Source organism: Drosophila busckii, chromosome 3L (genome assembly GCF_011750605.1).
Source record: "Drosophila busckii strain San Diego stock center, stock number 13000-0081.31 chromosome 3L, ASM1175060v1, whole genome shotgun sequence".
NCBI classification, from domain to species: domain Eukaryota; kingdom Metazoa; phylum Arthropoda; class Insecta; order Diptera; family Drosophilidae; genus Drosophila; species Drosophila busckii.
Window position 1 is genome coordinate 18373146 of NC_046606.1, and position 17238 is coordinate 18390383.

The 17238-nt window shown below is 42.0% G+C and overlaps 1 protein-coding gene across 1 annotated transcript in view; it reads left to right on the forward strand.

Moving 5' to 3' along the window:
- Positions 1–5150: 5150 nt before the first annotated feature.
- Positions 5151–17238, forward strand: part of LOC108598023 (glucose transporter type 1) — a 74907-nt gene continuing 62819 nt past the window's right edge. The window contains exon 1 of the mRNA XM_033293554.1: positions 5151–5244. The gene's annotated coding sequence lies outside the window, so the exon portion shown is untranslated. The remainder of the gene's footprint in view (positions 5245–17238) is intronic.

Genomic DNA, 17238 nt, shown 5'->3' on the forward strand with positions numbered 1-17238 from the left:
TTTAATTCAGTTTAGTTTAGTTTAGTTAAGCTTAGTTAGGCCTTTTATTTTTAATAACGGACACTGAACCAGCGTTTCACTACCAGTTGAAGAGTACAACTTACAAATAGACATCTCTACAGACATATGTATTATATGCTTAGTTATAGGGCCAACTGTGTTGGCCAGAGGCAAACAAGAGTATCTGCGGTTGTGTGTACTTAAGAACCAACTTTTAATATAGCCTGTAAGCCAACTCTGAACAATATCACGACGTGATTGTTCCTTAGTCTATATATTTTAGTATTGTATTGGTTGTAACCGTCAGAGTACAACGAAAAATGGGAAAACTTCGCTCAATCTTTAATATAAGCACATACATTTGTATATACTATATATATATATTTACAGCTAACTAGTTAAGTATACTATATCATTTATAAGCATATCTAATGGTTAAGTGAGATTTTGTGATATTAAACTGTTAAGCCTAAAGTTTACAACAAATTACAAGTGCGCCATGTTATTTTAACAGCGCACTGTGCATCTACAATAAGCATATATATTTTTATACGTAATATCTATATTTTTATACCATATATTTAACAACGACACTAACAAAAACAAAAAAAAAATTGTAAAATGTTTACAACACTTTTTCGAAATAAAAACAAACACAAAACCAATTTTGCTCAAGACTCGCTGCTTTATGGGTTGCTAGGCAAACAGTGTGCCCCCCTAAGTATAAACCGCCGGGTAATCACTTTATAATTGTAGCGCTAGTAAACACTTGCTGTATGAAGTGGCCATAAAGCGAAAGGACTTCCAGAACGCGGGGGGTTGCTTGCTAAGAACTACATGCATATGCACGCATTGCTTTTCTGTCGATTCATTGTGACTGTGCGTGTGTGTGTGTGTGTGTGTGTGAAGCATTTATGCTTTATGTCTTGGCAATTTTCTCATCATGTTCAATGAGCGTTTTGATGGCTCGTAAAGTAAACTGCAACTGATGGGTTAGCACACACTCAGACACAGGCGAAACGCAGCCATACAAATTACGGTGCAGTTGTAATGAAATGCCATTAAAGGACATTGACATGGGCATGGGCATGGGCATGGGCTATCGATCTGCACTTAAAAGCGGCTAAAAACAAATATAACCGAAAAAGACAGAGAACCCGATACACGAAACTTTTCAACAGCAAACAGAGAACAACAAAAACAAAAGCGGAAGTAGACAGATGCAACTTGCGCCTAAGCATACAAATGGTACAAATGCCAGCGCAACGGGGTGCGTGCGTGCATATGCGTTTGCTTTGGTGGGTGGGGGTGGATTGCGGGTGGTGGTGGTGGTGGTGGTGGTGGTGGCGGCTAGATGACAGTGGTAGCTGCTGCTGGACCAAAAATAAAACGTGAGTCCAATGAACACGCCAACTAATGATGCCAACGGAAGTGCGTAAAAAATGTTTAATCAAATACAAATGCATGACAGCACGAAAAAATTAGGGAACAATTTTGGATCAGTATGGGATATACATAGAGTTTTAGATGCGCTGTAATTATTTGATTGAAATTTTATTTGGTAGAATTTTCACGCTATATATTCTTAATTAACATTTATTTTAAGCAATCTACATTTTTAATATTTATTATAAATACTTTAATGCAATACTTCCTTATTCACATCGACTATGGGACATTAAATAAATAAATAAAAGCAAACCTTTCTCTTCTGGCTTCTAGCACATGCTGTCCCTTTTATTCAGTTTTCACGCAGTATATCAACTAGCTAGCCTTTCGAGTCCAAAAACAGGATGCTCAGGGATGTGTGTGTGTGCTGGCCTTGGGCTCACAACAGTGTGTGCGTGAGCGATGTGAATCAATTTGAAAGCGTCAAAAGAGGCGCCGCATACAGTATTTACCCAATGTGCTGCCAACAATGAAAGTTCAATGCACACACCCACCCAGCGGGGAAGGGTGTGAGAATTGAAATTATGTAAAATCATGCCGCAACAAAAAATATAATATAGTATGTTCATTGAAAACTACCCTTACCATGTAGCAAGGGGCAGGCAGCATCAACGCAATAAAAAAGTCAGCCTGGCCCTGCCCAGGCAACATCTGTGGTGATTGGGTTACAGCACTAATATCAAATGCTCGCCGTGTAAATTGATATCTCAGTGCAGTTTGCACCTTGGCACGGGACACGGCCAGGACATACCTATGCCCGCATATGCGTGAAATGCGCACGCATTCTGTATAGCATCGCACTCGCTGGACAAGTTCTGGCTGCGTATGCGGGCCAGCTGCTCCAGCCAGCTTGCTGTCGATGATTCTATCTGGTATATCAATTATGAAATGTTGGACGACCTGCGGCGGTAATTTGCGCACCTTGAGTGGACTCTTGAAGGTATTCAATGCTGATATGCAGGCGCTTTGTTTGACATTTAAGTGGCCTGCTCTGTTTGCCTGATTGGGACTGATTGGCTTGCAGCCACTTCAGACTGCGTACTTCAGTCATTTTTCTTGCTTATTACACACAACAGGCGCCTTATGCCGGCTTTTCAAAAAACCGCTGGCGTTAGGAGCAAAAAAAAAAGCTTCAGCGCGGCTTTTGGCGCAGTAGCGCTGCCTGCGATTGCAACTCTGCTTTGCTTCTGGCAGCTGGCAGCTGTCAATATTCGGCGCAAGTTGGCAGCACTGCAAAATAATGGTTTTTGCTATTGCGCGCTCTTTCTCTCTCGCGCGCGCTCTCTGGCGTGGCAAACGCCTACGCTCAGGCAAGCTGTCTGCCTTGCTCTGGCTATGGCTTTCGCTTTGGCTTTGGGAGCAGACAAAATGGAGCCGGAATTCACGCACACCTGACATTCGTGTTGTGGCGACGCTGAAAGTCAGATGGTTGAGAGTTTGGAGCTACCAAAGCTAAAAATCAAAACTGAGTGTAAAGCTGAGAACAGTTCCAATAAGTGTTTGCCCGCTGGCAATATAACGCGCTTAACGGTAAACTATATAAATTGTGTGCTATAATAATCAAACGCAGTGTGGCAGGCAGGCAGCCAACGGGTTCGAATTTTTATTGACGCTACTACGACTGCCCTGCAACTTGTTAATTGCCCATCAAAGAGCGCACACATAAAAAGCAGCAAATTTCTTAAAAACTTGACGTGCTGGTAGCATGTGCTGCTGCCTGTGGCGATGACGCTGGGGCTGCGAGTGGCTGCTGGGTGGCTTGGGGATGTGGCTGGCTGTGCGCGCTCTCCCGCTCTCAGACGCTCGCAGAGCAGCTTTTACTCGCAAGCTTTGTACAACGACTGCAAAAGTTATTGATTGCGTTACGCTCTCGCGTCTCCTCTCTCTTCTTTCTCACTCTCTCTGCACTTGTTGTTGCCTTTGCTAGTTGAGCGAAAGGAAAATAACGGTATTATGATTGCAGAGTGTTTGGCTTCGAAAGCTTCTTCGCTGGCTTTGCGCTGCTTTGCCTTTAGACTTTTCTGGCCTGGCATGCGTTTTGGCGTGCTTTGGGTAAATTTTTCACGACATTTTCATTTACAGTTATTCTCCCAACTGTTTTAGGGCGGTTCCGCAAGGCAGAGGCCAGCAACGAGTATTTAAGTCAGCAACATAGAACATACTACTTGGACGCGTCTAAACGTGCAAAGCTCACTCGCTCTCTCCAAGTGCTTGCCAGTGTGTGTGTGTTTGTGTGCCTCAGTGTGAGTGTGTTTACGTGTGTATGAAAATTTGTTGCAAATCAAAAACAAATTCACCAAATACTTAATAACAACAAAACGCCAAGCTAAATTTCGTGACTGTTTACACAAAAAGAAAACCCAAAGCCCGTACACTCAAGCAAATGCAAGCAAGCGAGCGAGCAAAATGAGTAAATGCAGGAGAACTCACTGTATTGTGTCCCAAAGGCACAAATATATAAATTTTTGTGTGCCACTGAGCGCGTTCAAAGCGGAGAGACCAAGCACATGAAAATATTATGACAAAAAGCATTTGTTCATTGTTGTGTGGGGCAATGTTGTGTACGTGTGCTTTATGTGTGTGTGTAGTGGTTTGGCAGTGTACATTTGTGTGTGTATGAGTGTGTGTATACTATATATTAAAAACAATATTCAACAAAATCATATACATTCAATCCATATATACGACCAACGCAGAAGAGAGCGCGCGGCAGCCACACACACATGCTGTCAGAACTTGCTGGACACACATACACACACTCACGCCACCACTGAAATTTAGGGCAGGACACAAGACATAGAAGTAAGAGGCAGCGCCTTTTTGTGTGGCGCGTAGCTTTTGTTTTTTCTTTGTGTGTGTGTGTGTGTGTGTGTGTGTGGCGTTGTGGCTTTCTTTGCCCACTGATTTTCGCAGCGAGCGCTTTTGAACTGTGAATGTGTGTGTGTGTGTGTTACGGCTTCTTTTGTGTATGTGTGTCTTCGCTAGCTTACGTCGCAGACTGTGATCGATGCGGCTGGCCCATAAATGCTGCTGGCTGCTGTCAGGTCCTTTATAATTCGTTTTTCTTCTTTTTTTCGACGTTTTGCACAATTTTGTGCCTTTGTGTGTCCCATGCGCCCATGAAATGAATGCGTATTCAATGAGCAATGAAATCCGTGACACATTCGCGCTTCAATTTCTGTTCCTGTCTATGTGTCGCACTGTCCGTCTTGCTCGCCGTGTCTGTCCGTGTCAGACAGTTGGCTTTTCCTTTTGCATTTTCCATTTAATTTATTTTTTATTACACGTCTCTCTCGCCTTTTGTTCTCGGCTGCGGCTGATATCCGTTTTATATAAAAGCGACATTAACACCATAACCTTTGACATTTATCTCGAAACTGTTTGGCTGGTCGTCGCTGCCTTAAATGCTTTTCAAGTGCAAAGCCACACACAAAACCACACATACACACACACACATATTTAAATATATTCACTCATAAAATCAGCTTCGGTTTTGATTGTTGTGCGTAGCCCGTTGGTTTTAATTTGCAATTCATCTTCGTTTCTTTGGCAGACCCTGAGTGCTAACTAAGTTGTGCAAAGTGTTTGCGTGCGCGTGCTAGACAACGAATATTGCAAAATAACATAAATAAAACAAATAACAAAAATAAACATCAAAGCATCTAAAATTAAATTTAATAAATTGTGCAATTGTGCCTTTCTCAAGTTGAAGACATACCAAACGCAAAAGGGAGCAAACAGAAAACTTGTTGACTTGCTGTGCAGATTCCCAAAGAAAACTGCTTGTGGACAAAGGTAAGTTCCAGCTTTAGCCTATAACTAATTCATTTTTGGGACCTGCTTGCTGAAAATATGAATTTTCATTGCATAGCATAGCATTTAAAATTCAGTCGCTTTCCTTTGCTGCTCAAGTCCTGACATGTTTTTTTAATATCTTCACATTTATTTAGGACGCTCTGCATTTCAATAAAACAATCAATATGCGTTCAATATGCACTAAATAAAATAATTGTGCAACCCTTAACTTGTCTCTAACCCATTCAAAAGTAAAAACATAGCTCAAGTCCTGAGCTGGCTGCTCCTCTTATTGTGTTTTGGGCGTCATAACAACATATCCATTTACGGATAAAACATACACGAACATTTCATAGCGTCTTATCCTTTATAAACAGCCGCTGGACACAGAGGCACAGACACAGGCACAGGCACAGACACACTCGAGTGTAGTAAGAACCCTTTTGATTGAAAAGCGTAGCATAATTCAGGGCGGCTCGTCGCGGCATTGAACTAAATTTTGTTTGGCAGCCAAAAAAGGAAAAAAGTCTATTAATAAAAATAAGCAAAAATCAGTACCCAGCTCAGCGTTCAAAAATAAAAAGGCATGGGAGGCCCCCCATACCCCCGAGCAGCGCCCAGAAAGCCAAAAACAAGAGTGAAAATATCTAAAGCATAAAAATAAAGAATATAAAGCTAAAAATGTTGGGGCAAGCAGCCTCGTCGCGGCTTGCCTGGAGTGCGTTTACTTAAGCAATCAACCCGACCTCAAATAGACACACATACATAGGACACAGACACACAGGCAGACAACTACATAGATATTGAAGGGATTCTCGTTATTTGTATTATAAAGACAACAACTAAAAGAGGCCGCAAAGCAAAAATAAAGAGCAAAGCCTTTTTTCTTATCCAAGTCTTATTTTTTTTGCTTGTTTGGCTGCCGTCAAAACGAATTTGGCACAGCAAACGTAGTGCATTGAGCGTGCCCTAGTGTATGTATATATGAATGTGTGTGTGTGTGGTGTGTGTGTGTGTTGGACAAATAAAACATTTGCTTTTGGTTTGTTTGCTGTTGTTGTTTTCATAGCTTGTTTTTTCATTTCTTGCAGCAGTTTAAAAAAAAGAAAACGCAACGAAATCAAATCCACGAAACATTTACACGCATGCACAACAAAAGACGTGCAAATTTTCACGTCAACAGGCGAACAGCGTGTATACACACACACACATACAAACACAGGGAGATAGACAGGGATATACGCACTTGGGGGCAACTGGCAAAAAATGTGTAGCATATATTTTGGGGCGCTTTCAGCATTATTTGCACCTTGCTATTCGCTTTTGTGGACCTTTTGTTGTTTAGCATGCTTAGCTTTCTTGCTGTCTGTGTCGATGTGTGCCTGTGTGTGTGTATTTCGGCTGTTCTTTTGCTTGTTTTTCTGTTTTTTTTTTGTGCGTTGCTTTTTGCGCTGTAGCTTCGTCGTAGCCATGCTGCAACTTCAAAGCTTTGTGCTCGCTTGACTCCTTGTTGTTATTTAGTGCCTTGCCGTTGCTTTTTATGCGTCGTTCTCGCTACACAGACATACATACACACACACGCACACAGACATACATTCTGCTGCTGTTTTATTTGCTTGAATTGTTGTTGTTTCTTCTTTTTTGGTATCACACGGCTGGCGATTGTATCTGCTGCTATCTCTTGTCAGCTTTGCTGTGTATCTTTCTTTTTTTTCGGGCACAAATAAGATTGTTTTGTTAGTGTATGTGTGTGTGTGTGTGTGTATGTGTATTATGCTGCAGTCTCGAGGCTCTTTTATGATGTGCGCATAAAATATTTGTCATACTCCAAAATCTGCTGGCAGCAGTGCGCCTAACCGCTACTCTACCCGCTATTGAATTTTCTACGCCGACTTGACTGGCTGACTGATAGACAGACAGACAGACAGACGACAAACAGACACACTGTGGCCTCCATTAATGTTCGGCTGCGCAATCCTTTATATGTAAGTCCCTTTTTTTTGTTGCTTTTTTTGTTAATGGCCACGCCCCAGCTTGCATAACAAACGTATCTATGGGCTAGATTTCAATATTTGTATATATGTTGCAAGTGCTGCGGCGCCTAACGAACTGTGTCATTTACACTTTTGACTTTATTGTCAAGTCGCGTCGGCTTTCAATCTCAACTCAATATCAGCGTCAGCGTCAGCGTCTCTCTCGCTCTGTTTGGCGCTGATCCTTTGGCCGTGTCAATGTGAAAATATTTGCCTCAATTCGCTTGACTGCATGCACGTTTTGACGTTGACTGCAGGGCCGCAGCAGCGGCAGCGGCAGTGGCGGCCCCTTAACCCAACAGCCCCAATCTAGATTTAGCCTGCCTGTGTTGACTTTTAGCCCGGGACGCTTTGACGTCGATTACGCAAAGCCAATAATGAAATGACTTTGGGGTTTTGATTGGCACAACATTGCGGGCTACAAACACACACACACACTGGCACAGATATGTACGCCCCACAAGCGTAACCACGCCCACCAACTTGCCTTTGTCAAGACAAAATCCACATTGTGTTTGCGCTAAAATTCACGCTCTATTAATGACGCCGCTGTGGGATTGCTTGCATATATATTTGTATTTGTATTTGTATTTGTGAGTCGCTTTGATTTTGCCATTTTAATTAGCAATCAAACAAACTAAAAATTGCGCTTTTGTCGTTGGCCTTAGCTTTAGGTTTGCTCAACAACAGCATGGGGCTGAGTGCGCCATAAATAAACAATTGAGCGAGCGAGCGAGCGAACGAGCGAATGTCGCTCAGTTATTTTTTGTTTTCGGTTTGGATTTTATTTATGGGCGCGTTTATTTTGTCAAAGGTATTGCTTGTATGTTTTTATTTGCTTACATATGCCACACACACAATGGCACACACACTCACACACACACACTCACATATATGCAGGGAGCGAGTTCATATTGAACAGCGTATTTGGTATTGTCTTGCCTGCGGGTATTAAGCGAGGCACTCATAGCTTTGCCAACAACAACAATACCAGTCTCAATCTGATGTATATATTTTCATTCTTAATGGCAACAGCAAGTTGACAAAGAGCGTCAATGTGGCACAATTTTTCATAGATATTTACAGCATTTATTAAACTTTTGTAGACCTAAAGGTAACTCAGCAAGAGGTTCCAGTGCAATAAATTAATTAGTTTAAATAATATTGAAAAACAAAACTCAAAATGGGATTCAACAAATTGTATAAAATAAACAATTTCTTGCATTAACTTAATATGTTAATCATTTAATCACAATCATTTGACATCCACATAGGAATTTAAAGTGTCATATGTAATATAAACAGCGTTTTATGTTTTTCGTCTTGCTTTTCATATTTATCGAGTGGCTGAATAGTCGCAATTTGACTTTTAGTTCCCTTCTAATTCGAAAGAGTTTCTTAGAATCACAAAGAAGCTTACACTTAAATATTTAGTTATGGCTAGAACAAGCAAAATGCAAATCATAATATTTAAGTAAGATCTCTGGGTTTTCGAAAAACCTATGGACTCGAGGCTGAAATGGCAGTACTGCATATAAAGCTTAAGTTTGTAGCTTTATTTGCTTGTTAAGGAATTTATAAAAATATTCACTCAATGTCAGACATATTAAGTCAGCGCCTGCACCAATTGGGAATTACAATTCTGCAGCCTTGTTTGAGTATCATATTATATGCGCACAAACAAAATAAATACTGTCAGTAAATAACTTTTAGCGAGGCCATCTAAGTTGAAAAGCGCGTTGAAATTTTTGTTTTTAAACTTTTTTTTCGCTTTCTGTCTTCTGTTCTTCTCTTGTTGTTGTTGTTGTTGTTGTTGTTGTTGTTAGTGGCTGTCTGACGCTTAATAAATATCTCAATCGTTTATACGCTACAACGGCGCCTGTCTACCGTCTCCTGCTACGTTTTTTTTTTTAGCTGGTGCTGCCTTGGCTGCGATTTCGTTGTCGAATGTTTACATAACGCCCTGGCACAAAAGCCAATTGCTCAATGGTTTTCTCTCTTAGTGTGTCTGTCGGTCCCTTTGTCTGGGCATTGAGTCTGTGTGTGGCATATTTAGTTACCTATATGATTTCATATCGCATGAATTTTATATAAATAAATCGCAATTGGCTTGCCACACAAGTTGAAAAAAATAAATATAGAGCGCGCAACTTGCAATTTTTGCCGTCTGCTTTCCCATATATTTTTATATAAATAACATTTATTTGGCTCATTTGGCGGTTTATGGCCAACAAGGAGTCAGTTGTTGTTGCCAGTGCACTGGCAAGGCACAGGGGTCCACCACACAAACGATACGTATGCAATGTTTATTTTTAAAGGCTTTTGGCGTTTGCCCGTTTATCGTAATTACAATCTCATGTAAGCGATTTCGCGATGCTGTTGCACAACTTTTTGAGGCCATAAACATAAAAGGTGGCCCCGGCTCTATAGATATGCAAAAATTTCACAATACCACTCACACAGACATATGCAACTATGCAGGCAACTAAATTAGACAACTTTTGAATGCGGCACACTCTAGAGTAGAGCGTAGCAAAATTTGAAGTTTTTTTCTGGTTTTATTTTGGGGTTAGCTGTTGGTCAAACGCTTGGGGAATAATAAATAAGTGTGTCCAAGTCATTTGTATATAACTCGCTCTCTCTCCCCTTGTGTGTGCGTGTGTTTGTGTGCCATTGTTCGCTTGTATGGGGTCTGACCATGCTAGGTTTATGGATGGATATTCCGACCAAGCCAAGCGCGTTACAGTTACAGTTGCTCTATGGCTGCAGCTCTTTCTTTTCTTTTTTGGTGTCCAGCTTGTTAGGCACCAGTGCCTTTGTCGATGAAGTGTGACGTTTATTAAACTCAATTTAAAAGAATGGCGGCTCATTTATTTTATTACTGCCTGTCAGTTTTGCGTTCGGACCCGGCTAAAGTTACCAACCAAAAAAACAAGAAAAGAAAGGAAAGCAAGCGAAAGCAGCACACAAAGAGAAAAGAAAATACAAATGTTGATAGTGGAACACATTTACATGCGCTGTATATGTATGTGTGTGTGTGTGTGTGTGAAGCATAACAACAACCAATTTGTTATTGATATTGACAGTTGCAAATAAATGAGCAATTTGCTGAGGCCCTGTTCGTTTGCTGGCGTTGCGGGGTCTGTGTGTGTGTGTGATATATTTAGTAACTAAAACTTGATACAAGCGCCATTAGTTAGTGCCACTAAATTGTGTTGCACTTGCAGGTTTTAAAAAAAAAATTGTATTTTTTTTTTTTTTTAATAAAAAATGCATTGCTTAGAGCTACGGCAACTGCTCGGCAATGCGCTTGCATTCACTTTTTGCGCTGCTTAAGGACTCAAATTGACAAATGCGCATAAGTAGGCAACACTTTTTTGCACGTTGTTTTGTCTCTCAGTTGGCGCTGCTTCAACGCCATTAGAGATCTGTTCTTGCTGTTGTTGCTGCGCATTTTGATAGATGAGCCATAGCGGCCATTATGCAAGCAGCTCACACTCACACATGCATGGCTTGTGTATATTTTGTGTGTTTGTTTGTTGCTTGACATAACTCACATTGCAGCTGACCCACAGTCAACTAAAAATGTGCACAGCAGCAGAGAAGCTGCAGCAGCGAAGCAGCGCACGATCAGCGCTCTGGTGCGTGGTCTGCATGATCCGAACAGTGACAGCCTCAGTGTGCATGTGTGTGTGTGTGCGAGTGTGAGTGTGAGTGTGAGTTTTTGTAACAATTTTTCAACAGTGCTACACATAAGACTGTCTACCAGCTGCTATAATGTGTTTCCTGTTTGTGCTCAACGCTCAAAAAGCGGATATGAGCCACCAAACTCTCCCACACAGAGCCAGCCAGCCAGCCAGCCTGCAGCCTTAGCCCTTGAAACGGAAATGTGTTTCAATGCGCGTTTGCGTAAAGCTTCAATGCTAGCTTTACCTTCAGTTTATTTTAGCTTCTCTTCCTCCGCACCTATTTGAAGAGGTTGCACCGCTGGCCACACTCACTCACACACACACACACACACACCAACATATGACATATGCTGGCTGTGCCCTGTGGCCCCGTTATCTTTGCGGGTGGCCAAGAAATATATGACCAAGTGTTGAGCACACCACATGAGCGAGCATTTAGCAAACAAAAAAGGACACAATAAGGCGACAATGGTTGTTTTTTAATTTTTGCTGCCAAGCATATTGCGCTCGTCGTGTCATTGCCAGCCCGCCCCCGCTCCCTACCAATGCAGCCACGCCTCTTGGAGAAATTGAAAAATACGCGCGATAAAACGCTTGACATGCCACGTAATGCGTTGCAAATATATTGCCAAAGTTTTTGCTGCGCTTTTGCTGCTGCTGCTGCTGCTTCTGTTGTTGTGGCACGCTGCGCTGTCACAACAGCAACTGTGGTGGTGGGGGAGGGGGCTGCAGCCAGAAAGAGACAGCAAAGTTTTTAACTCGGCCCCGTTATTATTCATTATTGGAACTGCCAGCTGAGGCGAACGACAGGCAGTTGCATTGATTTTCGTTCTGGCTCACTAACGTGGCTATTAAATTTTTAAAACGCAAGGCTAAAACTAATTTCATATCATTTGGCAATGAATGTCGGCCATTGAGTGCTCGGAGTGAAACTTTGCAAAGCAAAAGTTGTGGCTCAGACAAATGTGCGGGTGCCTAATGAAATGGCGGCTTGTAGGGTTGCCAGCGATTAGTTAGCAATCGATAAGCATATTTGGTATACATAGTTGCAAACTAATGCGCCACAATTCGTTACCCAATGGCAAGGGGAAGTTTTGCATGCGAGTTGAAGACATTTTTATCAAGCATACGCAGCATAGTTTGCGAAAGTTATTTATGGCCATCAACTATGGAAATATAATAAAGCAAATATTTTACATATTTGAAGCTCTCGGCTTAAAGTCAATTGTTGGCATTGTAGCTGGCCATATTGTTATGCCTGGCATTGCCTTCAATATTGTTTGTCGCCTCATTTCGCTTGCATGCTTTGCACTTTTGCACTTTACACACACACACACACACACACACACACACACACACACAGTCATATATATGCACACAGACATGCTCACAGTTGGCCATAAATATGCGAGTCTGGCATTTGAAAATTTTTGCTGCTTTTGGCTTTTGCCATTGCTCCAAATAATTTTTTTTATTTCTCGTTGTTGTTTATGTGTGTGTGTGTGTGTGTGTGTGTATTTTGGTGGTACGACGTTTTATCGCTTTTATCGCTGCTGGTGCTGCTGCTGCTGGATGCTGCTTTTGACGTCACCTTAATTAATGGGTTAATGCGACGCCAGCAGCGACGTTGGCAGCGTTGGTAATTAAGCGACTTTTGCCGTTGGCCTTCTGTGCCAAATGAATTATGCGTCTACTGGGTGCCGACTTGTATAACTAACAACTAATTTGGTTGCAGCGCGGCATTGATTTAATATTTCGGTTTTTAATTAAAATTTTTGCCATGAGCAACGTCAACTTGCTTGCAAATGTCATAAATTAATTGTATTGCGATATTTCTGTGTGTGTGTGTGTGCGAGAGCGTGAAATGTTCGCTCAATTAGACACAATAAACTTGAAGCGCCACGCGACAAACCGTTGCGTATACGCAATGTGGCAGCGCCTTGATGACGGCGCACGATACAAAACAGTAAAAGCAACAGCAACAGCAACCAAATGACAACGCGACAAGGACAAGTTGAAAGCGCTTGGAGTGTGAGCGCCAGCCTGAGCGATGACAATGCACAAGACTTGTAGAAATGTAGAGTAGGGAGAGTTGCCTGTGCCTCGGTGTCTCTTCATTTACGTAATGTAAGCAATTTGTGAAAATTGCTGGCCTGGCCGGCAATTTCACAGATTAAACTGCAACAAAGTGCAATTGGGCGCAAATTTGTGTGTGGTCGCCTCCACTGCCAGCGCCAGCGTCAGCGTCAGCGCAAGCGATGCCTGCAAAACTGTGCACTTAAAAACGAGTAGATTAAGATAATGAAGCTGCAGTTTAGAGTCGCTTGAATGCCTGCATTGCCTGGCTGAGCTTGAGAAGCTGGAGCTGGCTGGCTGGGTGGCTGGCTGACTGGCTGGTTGACTTGCTCGCTGCTTGGCAGCCACTCCATCACTTGCAAATTAAAATTAAGATGAATTATGAAATGTCTCAAGACGCTGTCAGAGGCCAGGAGACAGGCTATCAGAGGCGCTCTATAGTTCATGCGAATGCCGATGGCTTAGCGAAAGGCGCAAAATTCAGAATTGAAGCGAATTCCATAAATCAGGAGCAGGCAACAACAATAACCCGCAGAGCTGCTATGATCAATGACTCGCTTGCGCATCCCTCTCTGTCCCCCCCCGCCTGTATTGCAGGCACGTATCGACTGCTATGCTCAACGCCTTGTGACGTCAACGTGCAAGAGTCACAAGCGCAAAGTGTTAACCCAAGAACAACAATAGCAACAACAACAACAACTGGGAAACAGCTTCATCATTGTGCCAATGGCAGCGCAATAAAGCCATTGGCTGTTCCATGCCATTTTTGCGGCTTGCCAAGTCTGTATTGTAAATACAAGTGAGCATGAAAATAATAATGCCCACCCCACCCCACGTCCACGTCCCCGTCCACGTCTCACCATCTCACAGTCTGTCTCCAAAGCGGGTCATCAATGCGCCTCGCGTAGTCACTTAAAGCTTTAAGCATTGATTTATCGCATTGAGTGCACAACGACAAGCCGTAATCCCTACTTGGCAAGCGCACGCTTGCACAACTTGGCACACACACACACACACAAACACACATTGGCTGTTTAAAAAAAAAAGAAAGGAAAAAGGGGGACAGTCTAAATGGGGCCGTCCATTTGCCCATTGCCCAACATTGCACACTATTAGTTGCAGCTGCCAAAAGTGATGAATGTGTGAAATGTAAACTTTGTTACGTAGATATAACAGCGCCAAAAGCCGTACGTCAATTGCAAAGAAAAGCTACAGCAAAAACCGCTAAAAAAAAAGAGATGGCTAAAATGCGCGAAGACCAGCAAAGTAACGCAAAATGAAAACCAAGCGACAGACGCCTGTCGAAAATTGCAATGTTGTAGTTTTTTTTTTTTCAAAGGGGGTGTTGCTGTTGTTATTGTGTCGACCACAATAGCGAAAAATCCAATTAAAGCTGCTGTCGCTGTTGTTGTTGTTGTTGTGGGGGGTGGGCGTGGCAGCGGCAGTCAGCTGGCGCTGATTGAATGTCAGAGCAGCTAGACAACAAGACGACGCGTGTGTGTGTGTGAGTGTGAGTGTGTTTGTGTGTCATAAGGCGTAAAAAATGAATTTTGCTTACGCAACATTTGGACATAAATATTTTGGTTGTTTTCGTTGCCTACTTTGAGGCGCCAAAGTTTGTTCGCTTCAGTTGAATTGAACTTCTACTCTTTTGAGTGAAATTAACTTTGATTTGTTTTGTGCTGTCTCAGTCGACAGCTGCGCTGGCAGCTAGTTGCTTTAATATGCTTTGTTGCGGCTCATTAACTTTTTCATTAAAAATTAATTAAAGTCGCTAGTTAATTAGGTCTAAGCGTATTTATCATTTGCCGCGCAAGTTTCACATTCCACGATCTGACAGCCAACCCGAAAAACCAGCAGCCAAGCAACCTAAGGCGTCCTACCAAACTACCAGCAAGCCAAAAACTTTTGCTTACTAAACACGAGCGCCAGCGCCAGCACCACTCACCAACCTCCCACCACCCACCACCCACTCACTACACAAGCCATTGCAACATTTTAGCTTTAGAGAGTGCGCCTGCTCCCGGCACGTCCCTTGCGCTGCAAAGTGTCATTAGTCTGGCAAAGCATTTTGGTATAAATTAGTTGAGCGGCAGCTTGCGCGCGGCAGACGGTGGTGGTGCTCAAAAATTTTTGTGGCATAGCCTTTAGGCTTTCAACATGTAATTATTGATGAATGATCTGCCTGCTGTTAAATGCTGAGACGCGTGCCTTTAGCTGCAATGAGTTCAACTTGTGCCTTTGATGTCCGTCCGTCCGTCCGTCTGCCTGACTACCCCACCACCCCACCGCACACAAGTGCAAACAATGGCGTAGCAAGCCAAAGCAAAGCCAGCAAGTCAAGTTGATAGAGCTGCTCGCGCGTTTGGCAAGCCTACTGTGGCCTCGGCAACAGCAAGAAGAAAACAAAAGCCTTGGCTAATATTGTAATAATAAACAATGGGCTCCAAGTGCTTTAATCGCTTTTGCTGATTATATTGGCAGGCTAAGTGCCTTCAAGAGCTTTCCTCAAAGAGCAGGCCGAATGATAGCTGATTGGCAGTAAGTGTAGGTGGGGGGTGGGGGTGGGAGAGATTATTGATGGGCTAAGCATGTTAAAGGATTGTAGCTGATAGGCTTACGCCATGACTAAGCACAAATGTGCAGTGTTGCAACATGAAAAATGATCTAAAAATATTTCATTAAGTGCGATAAGCATTTTCGACTTGCAATTTGCTAGCAGAAATGTGAAAATAATTTATTTGATTCCAATTGAAATTTATGGCGTTTTGTATTTTGCTAAAAGACAAGATAAAGTAATGTTCAAAGAATACAAAATACACTTTGGCGATAAAGAAAAATGTATTTAAGAGTAAATAAAATGAAATCTTCTTATTTATATTTATTTATTTATAACAAAGAACATAAATTCAAAAGCTTCTAACAATTTATTTAGTGTGTCCTTGCTCAACTTAAGAATAAATGTAGTAGTATTAATAAATTTAGTATTTGGGAGAGCTTGGAGCTTAAATACTAATGCTTAATGCCATAAAGACTCTTTGCTGTTTAACCTAAGTGTTGTATTTGCCTTAGGCTTAGAGTTGGGTCTCTTAATAGTTGACATAGGTAGCTGACATGTTGCCAACTTATGCGTTTAGCTAATAAGCTTTAAACGCACTTACAAAGTATATTAAAAAAAAAGAGAATATTACATAGTTGTGGCATAAAATAGTTGAGCTTGCAACTGCTGTCGTTTGCCACAAGCGACGACGTTGCCATTGAAAAGCTTAAATGCTCATTACACTGGCAGGCATTAAATTAATTGGAAGCTGTAAGAAGAGCAGGGGAAGGAGAGGGGCCAAGAGAACAAGCTCTAAATGCAAACTATGCCAGGCAACGAGCTGCACAGTTGAGTTGAACCCGCCCGCCCCACTCTATCCAAACAAACCATAACAAGCTTTATGCGAAGGTAGTTGGGGTGGGGTTTGGGTTTGAGCTTGGGCTTGGGGTTGGGGTAGCAGCTAAAGTAAAAACTTTACAAAAGGCCAAAAGTTTGATGGCAACTTTTGTAGCTGAGGCCAAAAGCAAAAGCACTCGAGCTGCATTCATTGCTAATTTGGCTTTAATTGCATAAATGTTGCGCTTTTTGTACACGAATTTTGTGCTATGAAAAGACTGAGGGTGCGCATGCAACAACAACAACAACTACAACAACAATAAACATAAATTCATTTTGCCAGAGAATACAAATAGAACTGTGTACGTTTGTGTATCTATAAACCTACAAATTTTGTGAAATTTATTTGTGTAGTGCACTTCAAAATTGAAATTTCGTTATAAAGTAGAGGCCACAGTGATAAGAGCTACGGGAGTGCAGGCAAACAAGACGGCTGTGGCTGTAAATTTTGTTGGCCAACAAACAAGCTCGTTTAGTTCTTATCATTGCCCTGCCAGTGCCACTGGTCACCTGAATGGAATGACTGATGGATGCGCATGCTAAACTGATAGACTGTGGAGCCACTTGGACTTATGGCTGAAGTCTTGCACAAATATTTGAAAATGCACACAAAAATGTTTGCCAGTAAATAAGTGAAAAATATATGAAAAAGTGCAAAAACGTTGAGTGCCATTCAAAATGAAAGCAGCTGGCAAACTAAATTTAATGAATGTTGGATACAAAATTTGCATATTCTACTGAAGCAAATAACAAAAAAAAT